This window comes from Salminus brasiliensis, chromosome 3 (assembly GCF_030463535.1).
Source record: "Salminus brasiliensis chromosome 3, fSalBra1.hap2, whole genome shotgun sequence".
Lineage (NCBI taxonomy): Eukaryota > Metazoa > Chordata > Actinopteri > Characiformes > Bryconidae > Salminus > Salminus brasiliensis.
Window position 1 is genome coordinate 39,085,018 of NC_132880.1, and position 14,508 is coordinate 39,099,525.

Sequence of the window (14,508 nt, forward strand, 5' to 3'; positions counted from 1 at the left end):
TTTTGAAGGTCGTAGTTGTCAGCAGGGCCATGGACTACCAACTTTGAAAGTGTAGTATATTTAGGATGGAATGGAAAGAAGCATACGATATTGCATGTAGGATTAGCATTCGCCTACTGAGGTCAAAAACCTTCTTCCCCATTGGGAGGTGCTTAGTTAGGAGTGTTAGTAGGCTATTGTTGCAGACTGTAGTGTCTTAAAAAAAAAAAAAAAAGGCAGAAAAGGTGAGTTTTACGTCTTCACTCTGAGAGACTGTGTGAGGTGTGTGTATGTGTGTATGTATGTTTATTTCTTGCTGCTTTCAAGAATATTTTCCTCAGACGGTGGAAACTGTGGAGAGAAAAGCCTCTATGCTCTGTTTCTGTCAGGTTGAATGGTAGATCGCTAAGTTTTTCTAAGGAGCTTCAGACTTACCCTCATTTAGCAAAGGCTTATTTTTTTGCCTGTGCCCGACTTCTACTGTCTGTGTATGCTGAACCATTTTTCTTGAAGTAGGACATATAAAAATAGTAACAAATCAATCAGAGAACATTCCAGGCTCTTGCAGGTCTCAATCTAGGGTAGCAAAACCCATCAGGGATTTTCTCTGATATGCTACTTGGATTTGCAGAGCTTTCAAATGTGACCTAAAAGGTTAAAAATGGAATATGTTATTTTAGTTTAACCTATAATTTCGGACACATGAGCTCGTTTAGAGATCATTTGACGTCGAGTGTGTGCATATTTTACTCTGAAGCTCAGTTAACTTTTAATCGAATACTGGCTTTGATAGTTTTTTACCTTTTTTGCTCTCTAGTTTCCAGATTTCTCTATATCTGCAGTGTAGTTGGGTTACAGCTAGCATTTTGATCAGGTTTCTGAATAATGGAGCTGCTCTGTGCACAAGGAGGAGAATGCTAAGTGTCCTCTGGTGTGCTATCATGTAAATGCCGGATGCTATGTTGCATGTTTTTGAGAAGATAAGCCATATTATATGCTTTTAGGTCTGGGATATAAAAAGCTGCAGTCTACTGCTTTCCACCTGAACATGGAGAGAAAGTCAGATTTCAGATGTAAAGCATCTCATGAAGTTTCTTTGGAAGTTACTGTCGGTTACCCTTGTTTAGCAGGCTGAAGCTTCTCCTCAAGGTATCCCATTAGCACCCCTGGAGAATAACAAGTGAAGTCAGTGTGCATCATTGAAAGGTAAGACCTGACATAGCTCCACATGAGCTGGATTTTCCAAATGCATGTTTGCAGCCACAAAATGTATAGTCTGGGCTGAGTGCTCATATGTTAATAGTTTATATATTTAATAGTTGTAAACGGGGCCAAAAGACATGATAGGAGTGTCTTTCCGCACATGATTTTGGTGGTATGGGAAAATGTAAAAAAATAGATAGGTGGAAGCTTAGAGAAACGGCCTTGTGACCTCAAGGTCGCTGGTTTGATCCCCTGAACCAACAGGACGCGACTGAAGTGCCCTTAAGCAAGACACCTAACCCCCTCCTGCTCTCAGGGCATGGCATCAAGTGCTGCCAACCATTTGGGGAACGTGGTTCCCTAAACCAACAGGACGTGACTGAAGTACCTTGAGCAGGACACCTATCTCTCAACTGCTCCTCGGGCACTACAGCCAGTGTGCCACCGTTTCACTGTGCATCACTGCCAAGGAGGAAACCAACCTGGCCTCACACAAGCTGGATTTTCCCAAGGCACATGTTTGCAGGGACAAAATGTATATAAATGAATTGCATGGACCTACAATTGTACATCAGATTCCTGATTAATTAAAATAAGCTTGGATCATTCATGGAACATCAGTAACATTCCACTTTTAAGTACTTAATCTTTTAAGAAGCCTTAACTGCAGCAAGCAGCATTTCTTTTGTGTTGTGTCCTAAATCCTTAAGTGAGCTATCAAGTGTTCTACAGCACGGCTTTTAGCCACTGCAGTATTTGTGTATAGATATTACATGATTGTTAGCTCGCTATGTTACAGAGCACCCGCATTTGAAATGTTAGATTGTCAGATTGTCTTCCCTTTTAGAGAAGACCTCTGAGTACGTATTTCAGCCTGTTACCGTTAAAAGTAAACATGTTGCTTCATTCGGAGGGGCTGAGTTGCTAAACCGCTGTTGGCTGAAAATGGATCGTTTTCTTTTATTTACGGTGAGTAATTGCAAGCACTTCTCTCTGTTTGGTAGCTCTAGTGCAGGCCATACTGGCCTGAATCAGGCCACGACCCGCTGCAGAAGTAGCCCTATTGTTTACTGGTAGGGGAAGTGTCCATTCTCTTCGAGCTGTGATACTTCACAAAAAAAGCAGACCATGTGGGCTATGTTGGAGTGCTGATTTGCACCGTTGACACGGTTTGTCCTCATTTATTAGATGAACTAGTTTCAGGCAGACCTGCCTTCATGGAAAAGACTACAGGGAGGCAGTTTGTGCCGACTTGCAGTACCTCCAGGTTGATAGCTGGTAGACTGTGGCGTATCACAGGCATAGATATAGATAAGTATGTGACCTAATTTTTGGACCTAAACTTTTTCACAGCCTGTGTGTGAATCCCACTGCACATGTCAGATGCCTACTTAACAGGCCCTCCAGCACAGAGGCGCATAGACTTACAGTCTTATAGTCTTACAGTGTTACAGTGCTCAGGCCTGTGAGCCAGCCTTCTGTACTGTCCTGCTGACAGTCGTTGTTAATCTTTTAATTGTGTGATGGATTATGAGTGGTATGAAGGAGCGCATATGAGCACAATGTTTATTTTCCACATAGCCTGAAAGGACCTCGGTCATCTGTAGTGGAGGCTCTGACCTGCAGCCCGCCGTTCTTCAGTTCTTCGTTTCCACTATCCGTTATAGACTATCGAAGCAATATGCTGCTGATCTCCTTCTCTCATTCGAACCCTTTCACCTCATGATGAAAGAAGTCATTGAAAGGCATTTAAACCCCCTGTGCTCTTTTACTTTTACAGAGAAGCTGTTTAGAGCAGAAAAGAGTTCAGTAGCGGGGCAGGATAGATGTAATGGAACGTGAAGGCTTGTAATTATGGTAATGTGTTGTTTTTTTGTTTTGTTTTAGTTGGTTGCTTTTTTTTTTTTTTTTTTGCAGGGTGGGGAAAAAAGAAAGGGATTATCCTCGTTTAAGGCCTGTGTGGTTTCATCACTAATGAGTGGTGCAAAGCGTTTAGCTACAGCATTGTGTCTGTCTAATCCTGTCGGCCAGTGCTGGCTCCAGCATGCACAGCGGATCTCCAGCCCTGCTCGCTGGCTGACTCTCTCTGAATGAACCTCCAGCTCCACTCACGAGCTCAAGTGGTGCGAGTGCACAACCCCTACAGGCACGCAGCACATTTACCTTGGAAAATGAAACCAGGCTTCCCTCCGAGATTTCATTATCTATTTAATGATCTTTGTGTCTAACAAAACAAAAAAGCTGCATGGTCTCATGGCCACTGCCTGCGTGTAGTGACACGCATGAGGCCTTATGCGACAGGAGTTTCTGTTGAATTTCATAGAGGAACACTGATGAATTCCCCTTGTTTTCCATGACACAGAGACTGAAAGAGTGAATGGATGGCCTAGACATGTGCACTATCCTCCAGTGTTTATTTTTACATTTGGGGAAACGTGCTCTTCCACTTCCTTTTTCCTCGTTGACTTTACATGGACTAAGCCAAAGCAGAGGTTTATTTTTTATTTTTTGTTTCAGTACTGCTCTTCAGCTGGAACCGCGAAGCATATTTTCAAGATCTCAGATCTCATATACAATGCTACCTTAGCTCGGCAGGAGGCCAGGCTCAGTAGACGAGAATCATGCCCTGATTCCCAATGCCTCCCAGTTTTCAACTGCTCAGTCCTCACCTTATGGACCTTAACATGGCAGGACTTCAACTGTTTTATCGTCTGATAGAGTTCTGTATTGCTACGCTGTGGTGAATGTAATAAGGAAGCGGACCTCGGTGATTAAACTGAGATTCGTGATCCTGACAGTCATCTCTTACCCTGATTACCTAATATTTAGTTTATTTTTCACTGTGAGGTATGTTTCGTAACCCACGTATCTGAGCCATTCAGTGCTTTTTATAGCGCTGAATATTTCTGAAAGAACAGTTTGGTTTTTTTGTTCTACCCAAAGCTGCCCACTCCATCCCACTCTGCGTTAAGTACCGCTGAGGGCAGCACTGCCCTCACGTTGAGCGTTCATAGCTGTTTAGATATATTATAGTGCTTGGGCTTTGGAGCCTGCTGAATAAAGGTTTTCCAGGCCAGTCCCTGGAGAGATCCACACCACTCCCTCCTCCTCAGGCCTCTGCCACCAGCCTGTTTGGAAGGACAATGGAGACAGAGCGGCTGTTCCTATGGTTTCCCCACCCGCATCCCCAAACAAGGCTAGTCATCAGGGTCGAAGGACAAACTGTGTGCACCATTGTGTGCTGCCCACAAAGCCAGAGGTCAGCTGCGTGTTCTAACAGAGGGCTCGTCCTTGCCATGCAAACCCGGTCACGAATGGAAATGCTCATTCATCTGACTCCATCCTATTGATTTCTTCCATGTTCTTCGGACCACATGTAGTGATCAGTGAGCGTTTCCTTATAGCAGTGGTTAGCAAGCTTGGCCCTGGAGCACCCTGCCCTGTGTCTTGTTTGCCCTGCAAATATTTTCTTCTTCTAGCACCCCTGATCCTGACTGAAGTTAAAATGGTGTGTTGAAACAAAAAAACAGGGTGCATAACTAGCTCTTTTTGTTGAAAGCCAGGACCCCATATTGGGCATTTCCGAGACCTCTCATTCGACATGTGTCTGGTCTTCTTGTTTATAATAGAACATATCAGTCATTATATATATATATATATATATATATATATATATATATATATATATTTTTTTTTTTTTTTGTTTGTTTTTTTTTGTTTATGCGACAGAATATGAATGCATCACACAAATGCCCGTCTCGTTTTCGTGAAGTAGTGTTTCCAAACATAGTGTCCATAGGCAGTTTACTATGTAGCACATTTTTATATAGTGAATGACTTAACGAGTGAACTATTCAGAACAGCTAAACTAACATGGGGTAAAACGTAGCACACATTTCATGTAGTTAAACAGGTCCAAGTAGACTGGGCTTTTGATCATTTTCTCCTGCTCTTATAGCAACTTCATTTGTACGTTTTGACCATATTCAAACAGATAATTCTCAAAAAGAATGCGAAGACTATTGTGTTCCATTGTGATTGTCTAACCAAACTGAAATACGGAGTTAGTTGTAACTCACTGTTATATGTAAGCTTCCCATTACCAGTTCAGAGTATATATAAGATAGTATCTCCAAAAATCTCTCCTATGGGTGCCATGTACATAAGATGTGTCTCAATTGTATGTATTTGGATCCGGATATATTTATGTTAATTAGGTCTGAAAGCTAATTTGGCTCAAACATTGTATTGAATTTTTTGTTCTTGGATAAATGTACCCCTCCCCCCATTCTGATAATATGCTTTGGGGTAAGTTGTATCATTTATTACAAAGTTTTCTTACTGCTGTAAGAAATTTCTTGTGAAGCTTTAGTCTTCATTAGTTCATAGGATGGACATTCTTTTTGAAGGAAAACTTCAGAGGCTCAGTAAAAGATACGAGGACGATGGTCTTTGGGTTTGGCATCTGCAGGCCTTGTGTAAATGGCTTGACCAAGATTGTTATGAGATCCAGATCTTGCACATTGTTGGACTACTAGCAGCTGAGCTCACATTCCTGACAGGGAGCTGTTCTTCAGCCATAAACGACTGAAGCCCCTGGCCTAATCTCTCAGCTATGTCAATTACCCCTTTCGATGAGCCAAGAGTCACACTGGCCGGAGTCTTGTGGGGATGCGGAAGAAATTTCAAGGATTTTTCTCATCCTCATCCCATCTCTTCCCCCTTTTAAATAGATATAATTAAGTGGAAACGACTGCTGGGGTCTGACAGGGATTGATTTAGAAGAACTCTGTGTATCTCCATTTAATCAGGGCGAGAGGGAGTTTGCTGTGATAATCCATCCAGTCAGGTTAGGAAATCCTCTCTTCCTGTAGGCCACCTGCTGTGTGGTGCACTTGCATACTAGGGAGGCATTTTCAATATGTATCAGTAATTGAATTGTATTTAAAGACACCAATAATGGCATGTGAGTACAATAAGCAGCAAGTTAAATAATCTACCAATCCCGAAAACATGCAAAAACACAGTCAAGCAGCCTGGCATTACATACACAAAGTGGTCTACATTAAAATGATCCAGGGCTCTTCATTGCAAAGGATGATCTGTGACCTACTGTGCTTCTAATGCCTACAATCTAGGCCAGTTTGAGTGTAGGTTCCCCTGCATATAAGAAACAATCTGGGTCTCCCCTCCTTTTTTTCGTCTGGCGAGTGCCCACAGTCTCTTGCATCCTTCGATATTCTCTCCTGACCATGTTCAGTGTTTGCTGGTGCAGGGCGGTGCTGCCTCTGACCTGCTTAGCCTGTTGCCTGCTGAGCAGCTGAGCCTGAGACCAGAAGGTCACACAGTTAGCAAATCTCTCTGCCTACCCTGCATCCATCAAACACACTCTCAGTTCAAGAAGCTTTAGCGCCACTGACCCTTTGAGTTGTCTGGCCTTTGATCCCAACAGCACCTCTCAGCTCCCTTTAAAGACTCCATTAAAAACCCTGTGCTCACTACGTTCAGAATTTAAACGACAGCATCAAACTTTATTACTGCCGAATCCACAGATTTTTAGTGCAAGTCACTTTGACATTGTCAGGTCCTGGGAGCTAATATGCAGCTTGGAGAGTTCTGCTGCTATTTCTGCTCTTCCCTCCCTTCCTCAGCTTGGATAATGTTACAATGAGGCAGCGTGCTATTGAGAACACAAAGGGATTTCATGTGAAGGCTGCAAATTGTTTTTCCTAGTTTAAGAGCTGATAAAGCGGGTCCAGTGGCAGCTGCACGCTGCAGCAACATTACATAAGGCTACCGTCCTGTACTCCTGTGTTTTTAAAGTGGACTGTTTGGGAGGATTTCATCTAGATTAAAGGTGATTAATCTGATAGGGTTTGAATGTGACTTCTGCGGTATGCCCTTCCATGGTACAGGTAAACTCGTACAGTAGAACTTCCCCTTTGCGGTTGGCGTAATGGGATGTAGTATCTATTCAGCACTATCATGATTTCATAGCTTACTATAACGAGAGATGTTAAAAGTACAGAGAAAAGTACTTGTACTTAAAGGTGTCAACGAACACATAACATAGCATAGTTTTAACACTGATGCGCTGAAGGGGTCGCTTTCTTAAATCTTACAAATAAAAATAAAATAAAATTATGAAAAGTGATGGTGCTTTCCTTTGGGCTTGTGTTTAGCTTCAGTTTGGTAGTCAGCGGAGCCCATTTTTTTTTATCGAATGAGTGGATGTTGGAGGGAGGATATGGGAAAAGACATTCTGCTAGTGTTAGCTTTTAGCCTATTATGGATCTCCGTTTGCTTCCTCCTGGGTTTCGATACATTGTGTGCTGAGTTTAAGCTATCTTTACAGTTATCAGAGTATAGAGCTGGAACTGGAACAGTGGTGTGACATCATTCCCAGCTCCAACATCCACGGTAAATAAAATGCAGCAGAAGTCATAGGATTTGCATGGTGTTTTGGGAGCATGTAGTGGATTGTGGAGTATTGCTGTGGTATCTGTAGTCCTGTCCTAATTTACTTAATTTTGTTTTTTTTCTAAAATATGAGGAAACTCTTCATTTTAATCAGATTCTGCAGGCCTGGCGGAACATGTTGTGGGCACCATAATGCATGTAGGTGTGTTTGTGAATAACTATCCTACTCAGCCGTAATTGGCTAAATCTTCCTGCTTAGCTTAGGCCCTGCTTTTAGTGCTGGCCCTCATGGGTCCGGTAGCACTCGGCTGAGACAGCCGCTGTTGGCAGGGGTAGGGGACGGGGGGCCCAGCCCTAAGCTCCTGGGGAGAGAGGGAGTGGAGGTACTGGACGCGACACACAGCTAATTGGAACACTGCGCATCACTTGTGCATCTCCAAGGAGACGGCTGGCTCTTTAGCTGCGCAGGAGGAGTCTACTAACTCAGGTCAGCCATATGTGTGTCTGTCTGTTTAAAGACGAGATGAGAGAGGCCTGTGGAGTTTAACCTTCAGCGCGAAATTTTCCCATGTAGCTATAATGTGGTTATTGGGTCGTTTTGGTTGATGTGGGGGGAAAAATGAATTTGTCACACCGTGTTTTCTTCAAAGTCTCAGTCTTGCAGCAGTAATGGCCCATGATGCGCCACACTGCGTGTGAATCATTCACAATTTCACTATAGACTTCCTGTTCGATGTGGAACATCGAAATATTTTAAACAGTAGAACAGGCCTCAGTTCTAATTATAGAAGCATTCATTCTCTGTAGAGATGCTTCACAGAAGCCATATATCTGTCTTTGCTCACTTCGGCTCTCTCTTTCACACTCCAAAGACCTTGACCATCTACAGAGAGGGACTCCAAGTCTAATTTTACCGCCCATTCTGCACAGTGGTGGTTTGATGTGCTTACCCACCCAGTTCCTTGAGCCAGGCCAAATGTACGCTGACTGGTGCTGCTCCACTGATCTCCATAAAGAAGGCAGTTCTGCTCTGCCTGCCTGGCACCCAATAAAAACAGTCATACCCCTTTGCTGGCAGACCAGAACAGCCTGCCTGGGCCGTGAGAGCCCACGCTGGGCGGAACCCACATATGCTGCTTGTCATCTTGTGACATGAGCCAATTAAACCATCACCCCCCCCCCTCCACTTTTAATGTGCACAGTGACAGTGGAAGCTTATGTGCTTGATGCCCTCCCTCTTCCTTTTCCCTCTTCAGCACTAAAGAGCAGCTGCTACTGTTGCATCAGTAATAAGGAGAGCGTTCACACTCGTCTAAAGGTCGTGAAAGCGGGAGAGGATGTGGGAAATTAAAGAAGCTAGAATGCTGTAATCAGCAGCTCTTGTTCAGGGTGGGTTATTTTTTTTGCCCTTACTCTAATTAGCACGCTGTGATTGTCTGAGACTGCAGTTCAGTGCTTTAGTTTTGAAGATGCAACCTGCTCAACATGTCAACACAACAAGGTATATCATAGGTGCATCTTCTGAGCTGCTACAGTGATGAAGTCCACCGGTTAGCTTCAGCTGAGGAAGAAAAGAGGTGAGCTGTTAGATTCTGATAAACTCACCAGGAAATGTATCAACATTGTCTCATTAGTGTGCATGAATTGGCAGAAGGATTTCCAGTTGCCTGATAAAAAGTTTGGAGACATCTTGCTTTCTTTTGATGCTTGATGTCCACCACTGAGTATGAAAATAACCATTTTTTTTTTATTTACATGAACAGCTCTTTGCTAATACTGTTCGAACTTTTTCCATCTCTAAACTTCGTGTTTGTCATCATTGTGTCTTCCATGCTATAAACAGCAGTTTTTTGTAGTTCTTCTGGAGTTTGATAAACTGGATTAGCCTAAAAACCTCAGTGTTGCCACATTTCACAAAATGCTATTAATAATTTAGTATACAGCGATGAGCCTTAACAATAGCACCACCTGCCTAATATGGAGTAGGTCCCCCTTGAGCCACTACAACAGATATGACTATTCGAGGTATGGACTTCACAGGACCTCTAAAGGCGTGACCTCTGACACCAAGACGTTAACAGAAGATCCTTAAAGCCCTGTAAGGTGGGACCTCCATGGGTTGCATCAATAAGCCTTATGCACCTGTGACCCTGTCACAAGTTTATCGTTAGACCTTTCTTGGACCATGTTTATTAGGTACTGACCGCTGTGTACCAAAATAAACAAACAAACAAACAAAAAAAGCACAAGACCTGCCTGATGGTTTGGAGATGCTCTGACCCAGTCGTCTAGCCATCGCAATCTGGCTGTTGTGAAAATAATCAATGTTTTTCGCTTGTGTCATGTTCTGGTCGATTAGTGTTTTGGACCTCATTTACCTTCCTAAGAATTTTCTTTCATTTGTTTGAGTCCTAACAAAAAGTCTACGAGTCATGATGTGTCTTTAAATCTCAGAATTGTCCTCATCACCACCCCTAATTGTCCTCATAAATCCTAATCCTAATGAACAAATCCTAAATAAGAAAACATTGATTAGTGTCAGAACCTTTTCAAAAACTGCATAAGTGGGTTATTAGAAAATATATATTTCTAAGAATGATGTGGTTGATGTGTGAGACCCATTAACTTTTGTTGAATGCTTCAAGCCAATGCTGCACCAAATCTGGTTAAACAGCACTAATTATGCTGTCTTTGTAATGAAGCACGCAGTTGGTCAGTGTTGTTTATGGGTGTGTTCAGACTTGACAGGTTTGGTTTGATTGTTAGTGTGGTTTGTTAGGCAATGTGACAACGATGCCAGACTCCAAATAAAATTGTGCACCAAATAAAATTGTAAACAAGCTCTGGTACATGGACCAAAAATGTCCAAATGGGCCAAACACAGCATGAACCGCCATTTCCCTTCTGCAGACCAGCTTTGGTGTGTGAATGTTTGAGCTTCTTCCGAGCTTGTTCCGTAGTCCTAGAATAGATAGTTTTGGTTTTTAAAGGCTGATGACCATTTAAAGTTCTTATAAACACCATGATCAAATACTCCCCCATGGCTTGCTCTCATACTAGTCACAGTTCTCCATTATTTTACTTTCCATTGCTGTACTCCTATCCTCTTATTAGACTTGCTTTCTTGTATTTCTTTTGTGCTATCCGGTGTCGACCGGAGGAGATGGGTTCCTCTTTTGAGTCTTGGTTCCTCTCCGGGTTTGTTCCTCTTGCTCTGAGGAAGTTTTTCCTGTCACTATCACCACTGGTGTACTCAAAAAAGTCTAAAGCTCCCTTGTGACTGTTGTAAAAGGTTCTGTATAAATGGGTTGGAATAGAAGATATGACCATACACGCATCAGTTATATTCAGTTTTAATATGCTTAATTTAGTTTTACTACTGAATAAATGCAGTTACTTCTCCCCACTGTGTGTCGTGGAAAAACCTTGAAGACCCATGGCCTTGCGCCAAAGTATCACATGATACAGAACACACGTAAACACTTGTATCATCACAGTTATCATCAAATATACATCATTTTATCCATGTTATTTTCTTTGCATCATTTGTTTACATGTCAAATATGTTAGCAAATGCTGAACGGACCAAAACTAAGGTACAATGATGTGATTTTCTCTAAAAAAACTCATATCTCCAAAACTGCCAGATTCACATTGGCCCCATTTACACCTGGCATTAACATGCGCCTCTGGTGATCCGATCACAAAACGCATAGCCGTTCACGCCTGGCATTTTGAATGCGTCTCCTGTGATTACTTCTGATCAAATTGAGTCTCATGGTTTTTGCATATTTTCAGACTGGGGCAGTAAGGCGGTTGATGTGGACGGTGCTTTGCTGTCAGGGACGCATCGAGATGCTTTGGTGTTCACACCTACAAGAATAATGTGGTCATATGCGCCTCTTGCCACCTCTGAATGTGACTCGAGTGATCAAATGGTCATATTGCCACCCCTATTTCAACTGTGTTGTCAGTTGTTACTTCAGTTTTGCGTTTTTTCCTACGTTAATTCTTTCTTATCATTTGAAACAGAGAGATGTAAGGCCTATGTAAAGTATTAAATGCGTTGTTAGTGGGGATGACCCCAGACCTTTAACGTGAAGTCATGTGAATTCAGCTTTCTTATATAGAACTTAATTAAATCCAATCCCTTTTTGTCTTAGCCTTTTAATATAATGTCAGCTGCATGTTCAGTGATTTGCCGTGGTCGTACCATTGTTTTAAACCTTTCTTCTGAAACCTCCTACCCATCAGTGTGGAGGAGTCAATCTGACAGCAGTAACTGTCCGTTATTGTTCAGTTATGTGGGCAATGGGCAGCTCTACGAGTCGCTTCCTATAAACTGCTTCGGTTGCTTCTGAGCGTTTGAATTTTGCCGCTTTCGTACGAGGCTGACACCCCAGTTTCCTCTTCTTCTGGCGAACGCCTACTTCCTCCTTCTGTTCACCTCTCCGTCTCTCCATCTCACTCTCTCTTTCTCTGCGGCTACGACAGGAGTGCTCAGTAAAGTTGCTGTTCCTAGTTTGGCCCGGGAGGCTGCTGTGCCTTGCTGGTGATGTGCATCTGAGGAGAAGCTCCATCCTGAGCTGCCTGGTGCTGATTGGCTTGCAAGAGAAGTGGTGGCTGGTTCAGACGGCCGCCTGGCGTGGAGGTTTCTGGGTGAGTTCCTCTTTAACAAACGCCGACACATAGGGCTCCAGGGTGTGGCCTCATATAGAACTGGCCTCTCGACTGTTCTTCACATCCTGCTGGACTCTACCTGACCTTATCTAGAGTCCATCGGGCAGGATTTCTGCTTTTGGCAGGTCTTGTTGGTGTTCAGTATGCAGAAAGAGTGGGGTTTTTAGTTTAGTTTAGACTTCTCTGAGAACTTCTCTGAGAACTTTGCAGATCTGGTCACATTTTAAATATTTGATTAATACTTGATTTTGTGTGGATTATAATCTCTGCGGAGATCTGCTTAAACATGCCCTTTTTAACACTCCAGCGTGGTGCACATCATCTCAAAGCCCCACGCTGCATGCTCCCCTTTCAAAGCGGCGCATTCAAACGAGTCTGATGCTCCAGTTCGTTGCTGGATTTGTGCTGACACTGGTACTTTTTGAACGTCGCTATTTCGGTAGGCAACCTGAAACGAAGGGAGCTGGTTGGCTCCTGTGAGATGAGATGAGAGTTGGGGGAGCAGTCTGAAAGTACAGAAGTGTACTTTTCTGTTTTGCTAGTTATAGAGCCTTGGTGGAGTCATTCGACAGGATATCCTGGTTACTACATGAGAGAACGAGGCCACGTTAGTGAAACAACGACGCCCTCCACAAAGCTCAAGGCTGCTAACTGTCTCTCGGCTCTCGCTGAGACAACTTTCGTTTTTAAAGATTTTCAGAATTTAATATTTCATTTAATCTTTCGTTTTTTTTAATATGGAGTATATAAAAAATATATAGTTTGTTGTGTATTGCATATCAAGCTGAGTTCAAGATGGCTTCTGCAGTGTTTTTCTGTTTTAATTTTTCTTCCTCCCTTTTTCTAAGTCTCTGCAATGCCCCAGGCCTTTATTTTCTCCTGCTGTGTATCATTCATTGTTTTGTCACACACAGATTAGTAGAAGTGATGTGGGTACAAAAGCTCCCTTTATAACCTTTTTTAACAAGCTCCTCTCTTAGGAAAGGAGTGTGTGTGTGTGTGTGGGGGTGCTAATGCATGTATGCATGAGAGAATATTGAACATGTGTTTCAGAAGCCTTTTATTTACGTATACATTGTACATCAGGCCTGCGAGTGTAGGGGTCAGTGTGTGCTGGTGTGTGTGTGTGAGAGACAGAGAGAAATTGGAAGTGAGAGAGAGAGAGAGTAGTTAGAACTCAGTGTCTGTGTCCTGGGCCTTTGTTTCTCAGCAGTGATAAAGGCCGCCGGTCCTTTGTAGCTGTGCTCGCCGCTGTCTCTTTGTGGAGGTGTCAGATGCATTGCCTAAAGGCTCTTTTGAAATCCATATAGGATGTGAGCAATGACCACCCCCACCCCCCTTCCCCCCATTTCCCCAGGTGCACACACAGAAAGCCAGTCAGCAAGAGATCTAAACAGAACTCCTTTACCCACCCTGTTTGTGTGCCGGACACCGCTCACGTTTGATACACTGCAGCTGCCTGGTTTGGTGGGATTGAGTTCTTTTGAAATGTAGAACCTGACACTGAAGCAACATGTTAAAGGCCGTTAGTTGGCAGCATTGACAAAGAGATCCAGTGAAATCAATGCCTGCTGTAACTGAGATTTGAGTAGGAATCAGTCTCCCAGTTCCTAGACTGTCAGTTACTGATTCATGCCACAAAGCAGCAGAACTGGAGATTAGGATTGTTCAAACGTTCTAGATACTGATACTTTGATACTGATTCCTGAACCATTGTTTTTTTTTCTGTAGTTCAGGAATAGGTGAACAAAAGTAGAAAAGTATTGAGAAGGAAAGGAATGGTTAATGTTTCAAAGTTTATCAAATCTGTCAAACATGGTGGAGGCACTATTATGACATGTGCATGTGTGGTCACCAACAGAACTGAGTCACTGGTGTTTATTGATGATATGACTGCTGATGAATTCTGAAGTGTATAGGGTTCTACTTTCTGCTCAGATTCAGTCAAATGCTGCAAAACATATATTATGACAGCGATGCATCAGAACAGATAGATAATGACCCTAAACATTCTGGAAAATCAATCGTGGTGTACAGAGGTAAAATTATAATAAATGTGTCACTGTTCAAATACTTTCACCGACTGTACAGTACATCAGCTTTACATTTTCCATGCCAACGGTCAAATACTGGAATTCTTTTAAAGGAGGTCCAAGCATCACAAAAGGGCCAGAACGCACAAACAGTTCTTGGAGTGCACAGTGCCAGCTGGGTGGACGTGCTTTG

The 14,508-nt window shown here is 42.9% G+C and overlaps 1 protein-coding gene across 6 annotated transcripts in view; it reads left to right on the forward strand.

Moving 5' to 3' along the window:
- The window catches only part of elmo1 (engulfment and cell motility 1 (ced-12 homolog, C. elegans)), a 103,418-nt gene that overhangs the window by 10,560 nt on the left and 78,350 nt on the right, over positions 1-14,508 (forward strand). The window contains exon 1 of one of the 6 annotated variants that reach the window (XM_072676085.1): positions 9,159-9,179. The exons of 4 other annotated variants lie outside the window; for them this stretch is intronic. The gene's annotated coding sequence lies outside the window, so the exon portion shown is untranslated. Of the gene's footprint in view, positions 1-9,158; positions 9,180-12,072; positions 12,262-14,508 lie in introns of those variants that run through there. One more of the 6 variants, XM_072676084.1, reaches the window with a different exon arrangement.